The 15,650-nt window shown below is 35.5% G+C and overlaps 1 protein-coding gene across 3 annotated transcripts in view; it reads right to left on the bottom strand.

Annotated features, from left to right (window-relative positions):
- Gabrb1 (gamma-aminobutyric acid (GABA) A receptor, beta 1) overlaps positions 1–15,650 on the bottom strand; it is a 296,173-nt gene that overhangs the window by 203,143 nt on the left and 77,380 nt on the right. The gene's annotated exons all lie outside the window — the stretch shown is intronic.

Raw genomic sequence — 15,650 nt, 5'->3', positions numbered from 1 at the left:
GGCCTCATGCATGCAAGGCAAGAATTCTACCACTGAGCCACCTTCCCAGCCCCTCTTGTTTCTTTTGTATGATCTCCCTGAAGGGTATAACCCCTGTCTTCACTGTATTTGATTCCAGTGCCCTGCATCTTGTATATACGTTTTTATAATTTGGGGAGGGGAAGGGAAATAGCAAAATGCTTAAATAAGGATACAGGTTGACCCATTGTAGCAATGAGATGTATAAGACACTATGTTCAAAATGAACTTTATATTTTTTTTGGGGGGGGGAGGGAGGAGTTGTGGAGGTCGGGAGGGAATGGATGGTAGGGGAAAAACAAAGGAGGTAACAATGCTCAATAGGAAATGTACTCATTACTCATGTAATAATATATATTGGAAAAAAAGAAAATGGAGGCTTTGTAGGTGATCATTGAAAGAATTAAGCATTTGTCAAAGAGCCTACAATTTGAAGGTTGTCAAATATTTATATTTTTTAATACCATAGATCCTTCTATGGATATTGAGACCATACCTTGTGTTTTGATAAAGTAAGTTCATTGAAACTTAAATTTGATTTTATGACTAAATATTCTCCTTAATCTATAGATCAGAGAAATAATGGGCTAAAGTGTCTATGACCAACAGTTATAGGAAGGGGAGGGAATATTTTTTTTTCTTGGTAGAGATTTAGGAAAAGAAGTCATTGAAGCATGTAAAATATCAGACCTATTGTAACACATAGTTTGAGGGACCTGATTTCCCATTTTGTTTGGTAGGTTGCTGTCAAGATACTGCTTTTACTTCATACCTGACAAATGTGATGTAGTTAAAACAGTTCTGATTGTATTTTTCAAAGTAAAAATTGTTTACGAGCTCTTTTGAGGCTTTTTGCATTCTCTGTACTTATTCACAAAGCATTTCTATTCATTTTGCTAGCTATTACATAAGTTGAAATTTTTTTACAAGAAAATACATCAGAGAATTATATATATATATATATATATATATATATTCACCAGAAAATTTCAGCTCAACAAATTACCTTTTTTCTAAATTATATTTCCTTGTTGTGCCTTCAAAGTTGATGTGGGGAATAATGCAAGAAAAGGCCAGACCCAGATTTTTACAATGTAATGCCTATTGCATCTCATATCACCCAGACTTTGTATTCCTCTATAAGGTTGTTTGGTTTTTGGTGTACCCTGGAAATCTTGTGAGTATTTTTTTCTTATTTGATTTACTGGCTAAGAAAGTAGAATTGCATAGTAATGATCTTGACAAGGATTCAAGACTAAGAAGCCAGCACTTTTACAAGATCTCACTTGTTCAATAATATGCATCAAGCAGTAATCATCATAATAGCTGTGTCATGATTTGGATTTTAATGTAAAGATATGAGGGAGATACCAAAGCTCAGAGGAGTGCTTTGGAGAGCTGAACATTTGATAAAGATAACTCTGACATCAGTACAGAAAGTGGAATGTGGAGGAAGGGCATAGAAGATAGAATGGACCTCAAATCCACTGGGACAGGAAATGATGAAGGGAGTCTTGCATTAAGGAAATAGGTTGTGATCATGGAGATAAGGGAGAAGAGTCATTGGGATCTGGTTGACACAAGATTTGGGAGTGGTGCTTTCATTAATTTCTTTTGCAACCATTGAAACCTGTGGCCTCCCTTCTTCTTCTATCCTTTTAGGCTGTGCCCAATGTGGAATCCTTGGTGCTGTGTCTGCCATTCCTGGGAATCTTCATGAAGGATGATGGTGGTGTTAATAGCACTTATTAAAGCACTCATCGGCTATCTCTACATGCATGTGATACACCAAAACTCAACATTTCTCTCATAAAACTGCTCTGTCGTCGTTGAGAAATCCAAGTGGTGCTGAGCATATTCCAAAATGACAGTAGTTTATTATTTTTCCTCATAACTTACTTATATCTATAAATATTTCCATTTTACTTCTCCTCTTTCCATGTCAAGCCAAAAGTTATTCCTGTTGTAATTTTATGACCTTTCCTGTAGGTTGTGTTACACCTATATCAAATGCTATTCTTTTTTTTAATTTAATTTTATTTTTTTTGTGAACATACTGTACAGAGGGGTTACAATTACATGGGCAAGATAGTGCGTATATCAAATGCTATTCTTTTATTTGCTTCTTTCATCATGGTCTGGAGACAATCAAAATTTCCAGCTATGTTAATCGTTCTTACCTAGAAATTTGATGCATGTTTTGAATATTGGTGATACTTTCATATTTATAGTAATTTACTTAGAAAAATATATTTGTTTATGTAAAGCAAATTAATTTTACTCATATTTTAAAATGTACTTTCTCAGGGAATTGATTGTTTTTCTGTCACTGACCATTTCTGGTTATTGATACTCACATGGATGTCATAGCCTTTCAGTGACTCAGCTCGCTTGCTCAGCTGGTGGCTTCCCACTTGAGCCATGTCTCCAGCACAGCTCTTTCTGATTATCTTGGAGATAGAGTCTCATGAATATTCTTCCATTTATGGTTTCAAACTATGATCCACCCATCTCAGCCTCCTGTGTCATGAAGATTACAGGTAGGAGGTATACACTGGGCTCAGTTTTATTTTATTTATAATTATTGTGGTTGTCCTGAGCTTTACAATTGATAAATAAACCTGTTATTTGGTTCCCTTAAATTTTTTCTCTTAAACCAGCTAAGCTACAAGTTGTTTAATTTGTTGTTTCATGTGATATAATACCACTCCTTAATTAGTACTGAAGGGTGCAATCACTGAGTACTCATAGTGATAGGATAAACAGCACTAGTCCTTCTCAAAGAGCAAATAAGAACTGTAACATGAACTTTATCTCCATGGTGATTCAGTGAAGTACAACTGACATTCAGCCACTTTAACTTACTAAACGTAGAAGTAAAATATTTGTTATAAAAACTATAGAAATGTATATAAGGATATCATCATTGACAATTCCAATACCCCTACAACAATCATTTTGAAGTGGTGAAATACTGACAGAATCTTAAATACTGAAATCAAAATAAAAGATTTTTCTTTGTTAAATGTTTCATTGTACACATTTCCACATTTTCATGCTAGATCTAGTGGATAAAAAGTTGATGAGTCACACAGAATATTTACATAATGTCAAAGTCATCTGTGGTAATTGTACAGAGGAAAATTCTAACTTAAAGAAACCTGGAGGCTTCACCTTACAAAGGAGCAAAGACATCATGCTCAGCAAACCCACTCTGTGTATTTCGGATGTCTTGTGATGAACTATAGCATTATTTCTGTGATAGTCTTGCCCAAAACGCATCACCTTAACCTAGCTATCAGGAAACATCAAACTCTGAGACAGTCTATAGAATAGCTTTCTTATCCTTGCAAAACAAAGAGAATATGAGTAAGTGAGCATACATTGACATCTTGGACTAAGACAAATGATAAAATGAAATAAATATTAAGCCATCTTTAAAGCAGCTACAAAACAAACTAAAAGTTTTGTTTAAATCGCACAGTGATTTAAATCAAGTCCAAGAACAGTGTAGGATTTTGAGAGTAAAGCTAAGATGAAAAGCAGTGACATTGTGCCATCTTTCACTTTAACATGAAAGTTAGCACTCACCAGACATTGTGACTCATAGATCTAACAAGAAAAAAGAAGCCCAAGTTATTTATTTATATTTATTGTGAAAATACCGTACAGAGGGGTTATAATTACATGGGCAAGGTAATGAGGACATTTCTTATCAAGCATTGCAGCCTCCTCCTTTGTTTACCCTTCACATCCCTTCCCATCCTCCCCGCGGCCCCCCCCCCCCCCCCCCCCCCCCCCCCCCCCCCCGTCCCCGCCGGGCCAAAGTTGTAAAGTTCGTTTGTCGACATAACCTCTTGTACATCTCATTGTTGCAACGGGTTCACCTATATCCCTATTTAAACAATTGCTTTTTTCTTTTCCCCTCCACAAATTATACCAACATCAAATACAGTGAAAACAGGGGTTATACTGTAAGGGAGGGACATACAAAGCAACAAATGGAATACTATGCCTCCATCAGAAAGAATGGCATTGCCCCATTTGTTAGGAAATGGAAAGACTTGGAAAAAACTATATTAAGTGAAGTAAGCCAGGCCCAAAGAAACATAGGTCCCACGGTTTCCCTTATTTGCAATAACTAATATATGTCTGAGACAAGCAGAAACGGTCAGATAAGTTGATGTTAGGCGAAATGAACCCCAAGATCAGGACTCGAATGTTTTTTCTTTCTTGCTATTGTTTCCAAGTTATATTTAAGTGAGAGAAAAATGGCACCCTAAGGGAACTTTCCTAATGAAATTAGCCTGGTGCAATATTCTATGCATATATTGACTTTTTCCCCTTTTTAAATATCACAGCTAAGTATCCAAACATATATGACGTAGTAAAGCAATGGAACTAAGCAACTTACAGTCTAAAGATAAAAATTAAACTACTTAGTTCTAAGGCAGTAGCCAAGAGAATGTCAAATTAAACTGTGAGTAAAATAAATAAGACACATTTAAATGTAAATATGGAATCTTGATTCTATAAACATAAAAATGGGGTTTTCTATGCCAGAAATATGAGCGATAGTTTTTCATATTATTTGTCAACTTGAAGACAATAATATCCTTAAATTCCTTCTATATTCAACCTTACCTAAATGTTTAGTACTTTGTACAAGTTCGTGCAGTCAGTAAAAGAATAGAAATACAAACTTGGCCATCAATGTATTGTATAATTCATTTGAAAGTAATGAGTATTTTCCATCACAGTCTATAAAGTTATTTACTGTCTGCCTGGCATTGCACACAGTGATGCAATCTATAGTAAAATGTGTACATTATACAAAACTGACCTGCACTCAGAAAAAGCAAGAGTCTTTGGAATCTTTGCATATTTGGAAGCACAATAATAAATAAAATATATAAGAACCCTTCTCTTTTAGGTACCTTGAGCCTGTTTTAATGATGCTAATGATCTATTGCAGGAAACAGACAGTGATCCAATAATGTGCAATTAAATATATGAGTAAAATAACAAGGGTCACAAAATACAGGTAGCATGCTTCTGTAAAAAGTGTATATACTGACAGGAAGTTCTCAAAAAGAAAAAAAGGCTATTTAAGAAAAGCCAGAATAAATAGAGCAAAAGAAGGCAGAAGTGAGCTTCAGGCTAAGAGAACAATTTGTGCAAAGGCTATGATGCACAGGGAACATTGTGTCTTCCATGAACTGAAAGAAAAGATATGGTGGCAGGGGCCCAGACGTTGTGGGGTGTGCAGGAACATGGGGCTACAGAGACCAGCAGTGCCCAGTTGTCTTGAACTGGTTAGAACCACTGCTTTTCATCCAAGAACAGGTGAGTGGCAAGAGCAAACTTAAACGTTTTAGAAATGAAATCCTTGGATGGGTGTGAGAGGGAGATTATGAGGAACAGTTGTACAGATGAGTTAGAAAATTAATCCAGGACTTATCTCAGTAATAGATGCAAGGGCATTCAGTTCTTGGAGAAGTGTTTTAGCAGATTTTCCATGTACTTTGCAAAATTAAATATTTTAATAACGAGACAGCAATTTATATACCTAAACAAGTGAAGGCAGGCTATTTATGGTGTTTCTGTTAATCCCTTTAGAGGTTCACACATTTTTCTACCCACCTTTCTGGTTTTGCTTTTGTTTTTCTTGACCTTAGTTTAAATATCTCTTATTGAAGGAGGTCTTAATTGATTCTTAGAATCCTACATTCATGGTGGTTCTCAAAACTCCAGATGGTCCATGGCCATTGGTTATCTTTCATTCATCATCTAATTGTATTTTCACTCAACTCTAAGTACTTCAAACCAATACAGTAGTGATACTCTCACGACAACATTTTGGAATAGAGCTTTACAACTGGGGAATGAAACTAGGGAGGAGGGAAAATGGGAGAAAATGAGGGAGGGGGGAACAATGCTTGACAAAAAGTATACATACCACCTTATGTGTGTAACAGTAATCCCTCTGTACATCACCTTAAGACTAAAATTAAATAATAAAAAATAACTGTGCCCTGCACATTGCCTTTTCATGTTTGGTACCTAGAGTGCCTGACACATCACTGAACTGAAAGTCTTTTTGCCATTCAATCAATGTAGTAAGTTGTAATTCACATATATCAACAAAATAGCTACCTTTTATTTGGTAGTACTGGGGTTCAAACTCAGGACCCTGTATTTGCTAGGCAAGCACTTTATAACTTGAGCAACAATCCCCAGTCCTTTTAGCTATAGTTATTTTTTAAAGTTTTTACTCATTCAGTCTAGACCAAAATCCTCCTGTTTATGTCTCCTAAGATATTATTATGTATATGTTGAGATGATAGACTCAACATTCATGATAGGTTGTCATATCCCGTTCATTTGCTGAAATGGGATCTTAGGAACTTTGTGACCCAAACCATGGTTCTCTTGTCCTCTCCCACGTAGCTGGGATTTCAGGTGGGAGTCACCACATCTGTTTGTCAAGCATCTTCTTTTTTTATGAAAAGGTGACAGTGCATATTTGGTTGTGTACGTGTCTATCACATCTCTTTTAATGATGAACTCTGTAGAGAGGAGACTATGCGATGGACCTGAAGTTAATTGAAGAGGATACTCAGGTCTGAAAGTACATGCAGACTTTTAGCTTATATAGAGACGCTCCACCTTTATTTGGGACACATTACGGCTATTTTTATGCCATGGTTCCACTGCAGTAATTAATGATTTTGCTTAGTTTGAACCTAGTTACTGAACCGCTACCCAGTAATGGACCAAAGCATATTTTATTCCATATGAGCATTCTCTTAATATGAGAGGCAAAACTTTTTATTTTCTATAAAAGGCCCTAAGAATAACATTGAATAAATAGAAATAAATAATCAAGGTGAGAGAAGCAGATTATGATACTGTATTTACCCATGAAGGTTCTTGTAGGAAAATCCATGATCATCAACAACAAAACAGGCATTCAGAGGCTGGAGAGAGGATGACACCTCAGTTCCTTCCCACACTGCCAGGAAAATTCACTATTACATTCATTCTAGTGCTGCATTTATAGAAGCGTGTTAAAAATATGTTTCTGACAACACTTTATTCTGTGTTAATTTCTTTAGTCTTCACAAGAAATGGATTGCAAATTACTTAACAGTGACGTTTTATACTTAAGTGACTTTCCTAATTAAATCAATAGAATCAAGCACACATTCTATAGACTGAAAGGAGGTATGAGGAAGGTAAGAGACTAGGAAGATCAAAAGAGGGAAGAAATGGCTGGGATTGTAGCTCACTGTAGAGTTGCTTGCTTTTCATGTGCAAGGCCCTAGGTTCAATCCCCTGCCGTGAGAAAAAAAAAACCACAAAAAAACAAGAAGTAGAAAAGTCAAGTCTTCACACAATGATGTAAAAACATTGGTCCATGACAATATTCTTCTTCTCTGGGAAATAAAAGGCTTTGCCTCCTTTTCAAATAGATCTAAACATTATAGAACGGGGAAATACATTATGTATATATATATTATTTCTTTGAAATATACAAAAAAGAAAACCCTAAAATGGCTGCATGATTGCTTTGTTGTGGTTTAGGTTAGATTTGGTTTGTCTCTAGAATTTCAAATAAATGAAATTACACAGTATCCACCATTATGTGGAGTTTCTGTTCAAAATAATTTCAAGGTAAAATCATATTTGTCCCTTAATTAATAGTACTTTTTGTCTTGCCTTTCTTTTTTGATTAGTCTCAGTCAATTAAAGTCTGTGAGAGGTTTTTGTTTTTGCTTCCATTGATTTTGTTTTTACATTTTCTTCCTTATATTTACTTTGGTTTGATTATAACAATAAAATTTTTGAAAATGGATGCTGATTCATTGTTGTGAAATATTTCTTTTTTGAATAACAGCATTTTAAGCTTTACATTTACCTCTTATTACCTTGTCTACATTCCATAATTTTGATTTGTGGGATCATCATTTTATTTTAGTTCAAAATATATATCCAAATACTTTTTATTATCAGTGTTTGAAGGTCATATCTGTTATATCCTTCTACTTTAACCTCTTTGAAACTTTACATCTGAAATGAATTGCTTATAGATATTATTCTGATACTTTTTTCAAAAGGAAAAAAGTATATAGCATATTTAATATAATGATTCAGCCAATAGAGAGCATATTAATTCATAAAGGAGAAGAGTCTGAGCAATTGTTGAAGCACTGAATAAAGTAATGATATCATTGCATGTTTTTTCATTTCCTGGGCATTTGGGGTCAGGGATCCTAACTGAATCTAATTTATATATCAAAATATTCTATTACTAAATATGAAATAAATAATACCAAAGCTTAAATAAATGTTACTAACTAAATTAATGATACTAAAATCAAAATATCCTAATACCAAATAATTTCCCCATAGGTTTGACCTTAATAAAGGTGTCTAGTCACAAGTAGCATTATATGCCAAAGTGGTAGAGCGCTAGCCTTGAGCACAGAAGCTCACAGGCAGAACCCAAGCCCTGTGTTCAAGCCCCATGACCTACAAAAAGTAAATAAAGAAAGTTAACCTGTCCACTATTGTCTTTATTAATATTAAAAACATGTAATCCACACCAGATTCTATAATCAGAAAATGAGGCTTAAAATGAGGAAGCATTGTAGGCTTTTTTTTCTGTCCCAACTGTATCTGATTTTGACATATTTTGGTAATTGTTAAAAATAACATGGGAAGGGACAGCTGCATGAACATGGAAGCAGAGGCTAACCACCTACATAAAAATAATTTTAGCATCTAGTCTATCTTATGTAGAAATGGGAGGCTTGGTGTAGAAAGATATATAGATGGAAAGAAATATAAACTTGCTTGAGGTCTCTTATTCCCTCCTTTCTCTCTTTGGGTTCATTCCTGATATTCCTTCACTATTTGTCAGTCTGTCCTCTTTCCTCTGGCGTAACCTGTGTGCAACTCATTAGCTTCACTGGGTGAAGCTTCTTACCTATTTACTCATCCTCTAAATAAATAACAAGCTCCTTAACACAGCCTTAAAAGACTCCAGGGTCTGATTCTTTAATCTCTTCCCCAAACGTCTGTCATTTTCTTAAATCAACATCCTAGTTAATATAAACCTAGTTTTTGCCGTTGTTTTTAATGGTGTCAGTCCTGGAGCTTTAAATGCAGACTCTGGGCACTTAACCCACTTGAGCCACTTCAGCCCCAGCTCCACTTTTGGCTTTTTGGGGAAATATGAATCTCATGCCTCATACTTAGCCAAATTCCCTGATATTTCCCAACTTGTTCTTCTCTGGTTTGTAATAATATCTGTATTATATATCAAATTTCTAGTGGGCACATATAAATATGTTTATACATGCAAATGTTTTGTTCCTTTAGTGTTTCTTAAATTAATCACACACTGTCTTACATATAGGAACTTTATAAATACATTAAAAATACAGTAGAACAGGCTTTCATATTCTCTAAGCATGCTTTACATAAGTTGTACAGCTTGCAAACGTTACTAGAAAAAATGAGAATTACTCTTCTCACTTCTTTTAATTGATATATAATATACATATTTATAGGGCACAGTGTGATAACACATGTATATAATTTGCAATGATCAAGTTGAAGTACATTTTCATCTCCTCACCCATTTATTGTTTCTGTGGGTAAAATTTCAAAATCCTCTCTTCTGTTTCTTGATTAAATATATAATAAATTTTAATAAATCATTGTAACCCTACTGTGCTACAGAACATTGGAACACATTCCCTTTATTTTGGTACTAGTTATCCAAACTCCTTCATCTCTCTGAAGCCTGCCTTTCCTTACCTCCTGTGACCACCATTCTATTTTCTATTCCTGTGAAATCAATTATTTTAGCTACCACATGGAGTGAGAAGTTGCAGTGTTTGTCATACTGTGTAAGACTTAACTTCTATCAGACACTTGCTTTTTCCATTTTCTATCACTTCTATATGTATTTTTATTATCTTCACATAGTCATGCAAAGGGGTTGCCATTCAACAAAGCAATTTTATGAATGCAATGTGTCGTGATCAATGTCACGTCTTTCATCCTTCTCCCCTATCCCTCCCAACCACACCCCTTCTCTCAATTCTCTTAATTTTTTAGAGTATGTATTGATGCCAGGTGCCAGTGGCTCAAGCCTGTAATCCTAGCTACTCAGGAGGTGTGGCTCAAGTGGTAGGGCACAAGCCTTGAGCAAAAGACGCTCAGGATCAGCACACAGGCCTCGAGTTCAAGCTCCAGTTTGTGTGTTCCTCTTTACCTTCCCCAAAACAGATAAACTTAGACACAAGACAAAAATACAGAAGTCAAATATAGTGACAAAGGAGAAAAGGAAACAAGAAACACAAAAAGTAAAATAACCAACAAAAAAACCCTCTTGTTTCTATTTCTTGGAGTTCATTTCAATAAGCACCATTTTATATGGTCATGTACACATAGCTATTAAGTCTTTTTGATATTCTCCTAAGAATATCCTCCTTTGTCTCACTGTGTGAAGGTTTAGAGTCCTGTTTAATTTATCATGACCAAATGTATCTTTTTTCTCTTTTACTATTCATTGCATTTACGTGTAGATTTATAGGTACATTCTAATTACTACAAATGAGGGAAACCATGCAACCTATGTTTCTTTGGGTCTGGCTTACTTCACTTAATATGATTTTACCAAGTCTTTTTATTTCCTTATGAATGGGGCAATGTCATTCTTGCTGATAGAAGCATAGAATTCTATTGTGCATATATACCACATTTTCTTGATCCATTCATTTACTGAGGAACATCTGGGTTGGTGCCAAATCCTAATATGGTGAATTATGCAGCAATGAACATAGTTCTGCTTTAGTGTGGCCTTGTTTGAATGCTAAGGAGTGGAATTTCTGGTCATGGGGAAGCTCTATGTTTAGTCTTTTGAGGATCTCTATTCTGCTTTTCAGAGTGGTTGAACAAGTTCTGATCAATGGATTTCTCAAGTCCTGTGAGTGATGACTGCCTAGTTATACTCACTGAAATTAGAAGGCAAATAGAAACATAAATATATTTTAAGCCAAAAAGTTCTTGAAGCTCATAGGATTGAACACTGGTATTTTACTATGAACATATCTGTGTCCTTAATAGCATAAGATTTAATACCTACACCAAGTTCTAGACATCTCTTTCACATGCAGAACACCAGTACAAACAGTGATTACTTATGTACTTACCTTTTATATATTATATGTGTTATTTTTAATAATATTTATTGAGTGTCACATACCTGCCTGGTTCTCTTTTAGATACTAGGCAAATAGAACTGAGTAAGTCACAGATTTTGTAGTTAAGAATTCCATAAGGCAGAAGGAGAAATACTTAGACTCTGGCAAATTATAGTAGGCATTCACAGATTGTCTTCTTTCATACATGTCAGATACTTTCTTTAAAAGTATCTGGGCCCTGGGTTCAATTCCTCAGCACCACATAAGCAGAAAAAGCCACAAATGGTGCTATGGCTCAAGTGGCAGGACACTAACCTTGAACTGAAGAGCTGAGGGACAGTGCCCAGACCCAGAGTTCAGGCCCCAAGACTAACAATAAAATAAAATAACTAGCATAATATTCTTATGATATCTTCCTCCTATTTTCTTTATAATCCAATAATTTCTTCAAAGTATTTCATAAACAAGCCTTATTGCTTGGAAATAATTTTTAGTGGATTCAATTTTTATAGTTTTTTTTTTGTGAGATGGGATTTGAACTCAGGGCTTTGTGCTTGCCATGCAGGTGCTTAGTTCTACTTAGTCATATGTCCACTCCTCTTTTTGCACCTGGTTATGTTTTTTTTAACTTGGCCTGTTTTTTTTTAAATTAAATTTTACTCAATCTGTCAGTTTTGCAAATAATACTTTTCTTATTTGTTCCCTCTTTTCTACTAATATTTTTCATAGTTGTAGGAATTGAACTCAGGGCCTCATGCTTGTTAGGTAAGCATTATATTATTTTAAACACAGTCCCAGCCTGCATTGGTTATTTGGGCGATAGAGTCTTACGTCTTTCTAGGTATGCCTGGACAGCAATCTATCTATTTTAGACTTCGTTGTTCAAGTTTGATGGCAAGTTTGTGCCACACTCAAGTTTCTTCCATTGAGATGGAATCTTGTGGAGGTTTCTTCTTCTCTTGTGGTTCCGGATGGAACTCTAATCTTCCAATCTCAACCCATGTAATTAAGCTGAAAGTCATATGCCACTATGCCCAGCTGTTAGTTGAGAAGGAAACTTACTTGTATGCCCAAGCAAGATTTGAACCATGATCTTTGCAATTTCTGCTTCCAAGTAGCTATGATTATGGCATGAGTTCCATAAGTGATTCTTGGTTAGTAATGTTTGCTAAAACCTAGTACCAAAAAGTAGCCCCACAGATGTTTCACTGTACTTATGGATAAAACCAGGCATAAATGATAAAGCTCTTATCTTCCCCTAAGCTCCAAGTTGCTACTACATAGAATATTGGGTAGAACTTTAAGAGTTGAAGTGTGTTGATAATAGAGATATCTTAACAGTCCAAGAAGACTTGGCTTTGACAAATTACTCAGCCAGTAGAAACCAGCACCTTTACTAGTAGGCAGGAAGGTTACTCAGGTCAGAGAGGCTCACTTATTCAGCCTGCTGGAGACTTAGGATATAGGAAACATGAAAACATCTATGTACTTTTGTATGAGTCTCAAACCTAAAGTGCTTGCATTGATGGCCATAACTGAACATTTTTTTCCCATGCTCAAGGAGCCTTCTTTTTTATTTTTTACATTTTTAATTGTAAAAATACTGTACAGAGGGATTACAGTTACATGAGTAGGGTAATGAGTACATTTCCTATCAAACATTGTTGCTTCTTCCTTTGTTTTTCCCCTACCATCCCTTCCTTCCCAATTCCCTAACTACTCCCCCACCCCCAACTGAAGTTGTAAAGTTCGTTGTTCAACATAGTGTCTTGTAAGTCTCATTGTTACAATGGGTCAACCTTTATCCCTAGTTAAGCATTTTGTTTTTTCCCTTCCCCTCGCTAAATTAGAAAAGTGTATATACAATATGCAGGGCACCGGAATCAAGTAAAGTGAATACAGGGGTTATACCGTGGGGAAGGAACATACCAAAGAAACAAAAAATAACACAGTACATTATAAGTACCTTAAAAACAATAGCAAGAAAGAAAAAAACACTTGTGTCCCTGTCTTGGGGTTCATTTTGCTTTACATCATCTTATGTGGCCATATGTACATAGCTTTTGACCTTTTTTGCTTGTCTTAGACATGTACTAGTTATTGCAAATAAGGGAAACCATGGGACCTATGTTTCTTTGGGCCTGGCTTACTTCACTTAATACAATTTTTTCCAAGTCTTAAGGAGACTTCTTTAATTATTTAACAATATTAAATGCTTGAGTGATCCTTCTTATTCACAAAAATGGAAGTTCTTGGCTTTCTGACAGACTGCATTTTAGTGGGCACCATAATTATCACAGTAAAAATATAAGCCCAGTAAACTGTAGAATAGGATTGAAAATTCCAAGCACAACTCAGTATAGGTATACCTTTTACCCTTCCCCCTAACTTAACAACCAAGCTAATTTACTACTACATGATGTCAAAGATTTCATACTGACAATTCTGTAGACTTTAGAAACCAGATAAGTAGAGAGAGGGAATGAAGACAAATCACAGCACTAAACATTATCGTACAGTGATATTCTCTGTGTGGCTAAAGACATAATTTTGAAATGGTTTTACACATCTTAGCTGCCAGGTTGAACACTGGCAGATGTCCGTGGCAACTATTTTGTAAGTGACTGATATTCCATATTAAGGGTTATCTTCAGGGAGCCAATTCAAATAATTGAGATGAATGTCTTGGGCTAGGAATGAACTTCCAAATATCTCACCAGCAGAACAGAAAAATAATTTGGAGGGAAGCAGAACATTTCTCTTTGTGAATCCTAGAAATACTGCTTTAAGTGAGTATAATTTATTTTATTAAGAAGCACTCAAATAAATCAAACAGTTAAAAATATCAGGTATACACAACTCTATTTTTAAGGACTGAAGCCTGCTTCTTTAATAAACAGAACAAAATACCAGCACTATAAAGGCTCCCACTCCCCTGGTACTGGGGTTTGAACCTAGGACCTTGTGCTGGCTAAGGAGGTGCTCTGGTACTGAGCCAAACCTCAACCCCTTGTTGTTGTTGTTGTTGTTATTATTGTTGTTATCATTATTATTGTGTTTGTTTTGCTTGTCCTGTGGCTTGAACTCTGGACTAGGGTACTGAGCCTGAGATTTTTAGATCAAGGCTAATGCTCTATCAGTTGAGCCTCAGTGCCACTTCTGGCTTTTTGTAGTTAATTGGAGAGAAGAGTTGCACACACTTTCCTGCCTGAGTTGGCTTCCAACTATGATCCTCAGGTCTCAGCCTTTTGAGCAGCTGGATAACAAGTGTGAAACACCGATGCCTGGGTCTCAGTCCCTTATTTTACACTAGTTATTTTTGAAGTAGGATCTCCATTTTTGACAAAGTCTATTCCTAGACAATGATCCACCTATCTTATACTTTTCATTGTGGCTAGGATGACAGGTACACTTTACCATGCCACGCTTCTTCAGTTGAGATGTCTTCTCTCTGATCTTTCTGTCCTATCTAGTATGGAACTGTGTTCGCATGTTTTTAGCCTACCACACAGATCAGATGACAGAGGAGAGCTCCTGGTACCTGGCCATGACTGTAAATGATTTATACTTTTAATTAAAGACCATGTTCTGAGGTTGTCTTGGGCAAAGATGACACAAATTAAAAGTTGGGTAAATAAAATAGTAATCCAGGAAGCCCTACATCAAAGAAAGATGTATATTACCATGTCTTGTTCATTTGGGGTGGTTTGTTTGGTTTGGTTTAGTTTTGAGAAGTTCCTGATTTTTAAACAACCAGAGAAATGTTTGATTTTTGTAACTATTTCATGATATTGTCGACAATGTACTTTTGTTTAATTAAGAAATCTTAATACATTAAATACTTTTAGTTCCCTGTGCTAAAAAATGCACTATTTTTCTTTTTGAAAAATAGGTGGAAATAATTTAATTCTTTCTTTAATTTTTATTAATAAGTTTTTTATTATGAAAATACCATACAGAGGGGTTACAATTACATGGGCAAGATAATGAGTACATTTCTTATCAAGCATTGTAGCCTCCTCCTTTGTTTCCCTTTCCCATCCCTTCCCATCCTCTCCCCACCCCTCCATCAAATCCTCCCCCCACCCAAAGTTGTAAAGTTCGTTTTCGACATAAAGACTTGTACACCTCATTGTTGCAATGGGTCCACCTGTATCCCTATTTAAACAATTTGTTTCTCCCCTTCCCCTCCACAAATTATACCAACATCAAACACAGTGAAAGCAGGGATTATACTGTGGGGGAGGGACATAAAAAGCAACAAAGAAATAATCTTATAAATGTGTTAGAAACAATCTCATGAAAGAAAAAAAATATTTGAATACATATCTTAGGGTTCATTTCCCTAACATCACCTTATCTGACCTTTTCTGCTTGACTCAGACATATACTAGATATTGCAAATAAGGGAAA

Source organism: Dipodomys ordii, unplaced genomic scaffold, assembly GCF_000151885.1.
Source record: "Dipodomys ordii isolate 6190 unplaced genomic scaffold, Dord_2.0 Scaffold8, whole genome shotgun sequence".
NCBI classification, from domain to species: Eukaryota; Metazoa; Chordata; class Mammalia; order Rodentia; family Heteromyidae; genus Dipodomys; species Dipodomys ordii.
This window is presented reverse-complemented; position numbering and strand designations above follow the sequence as displayed.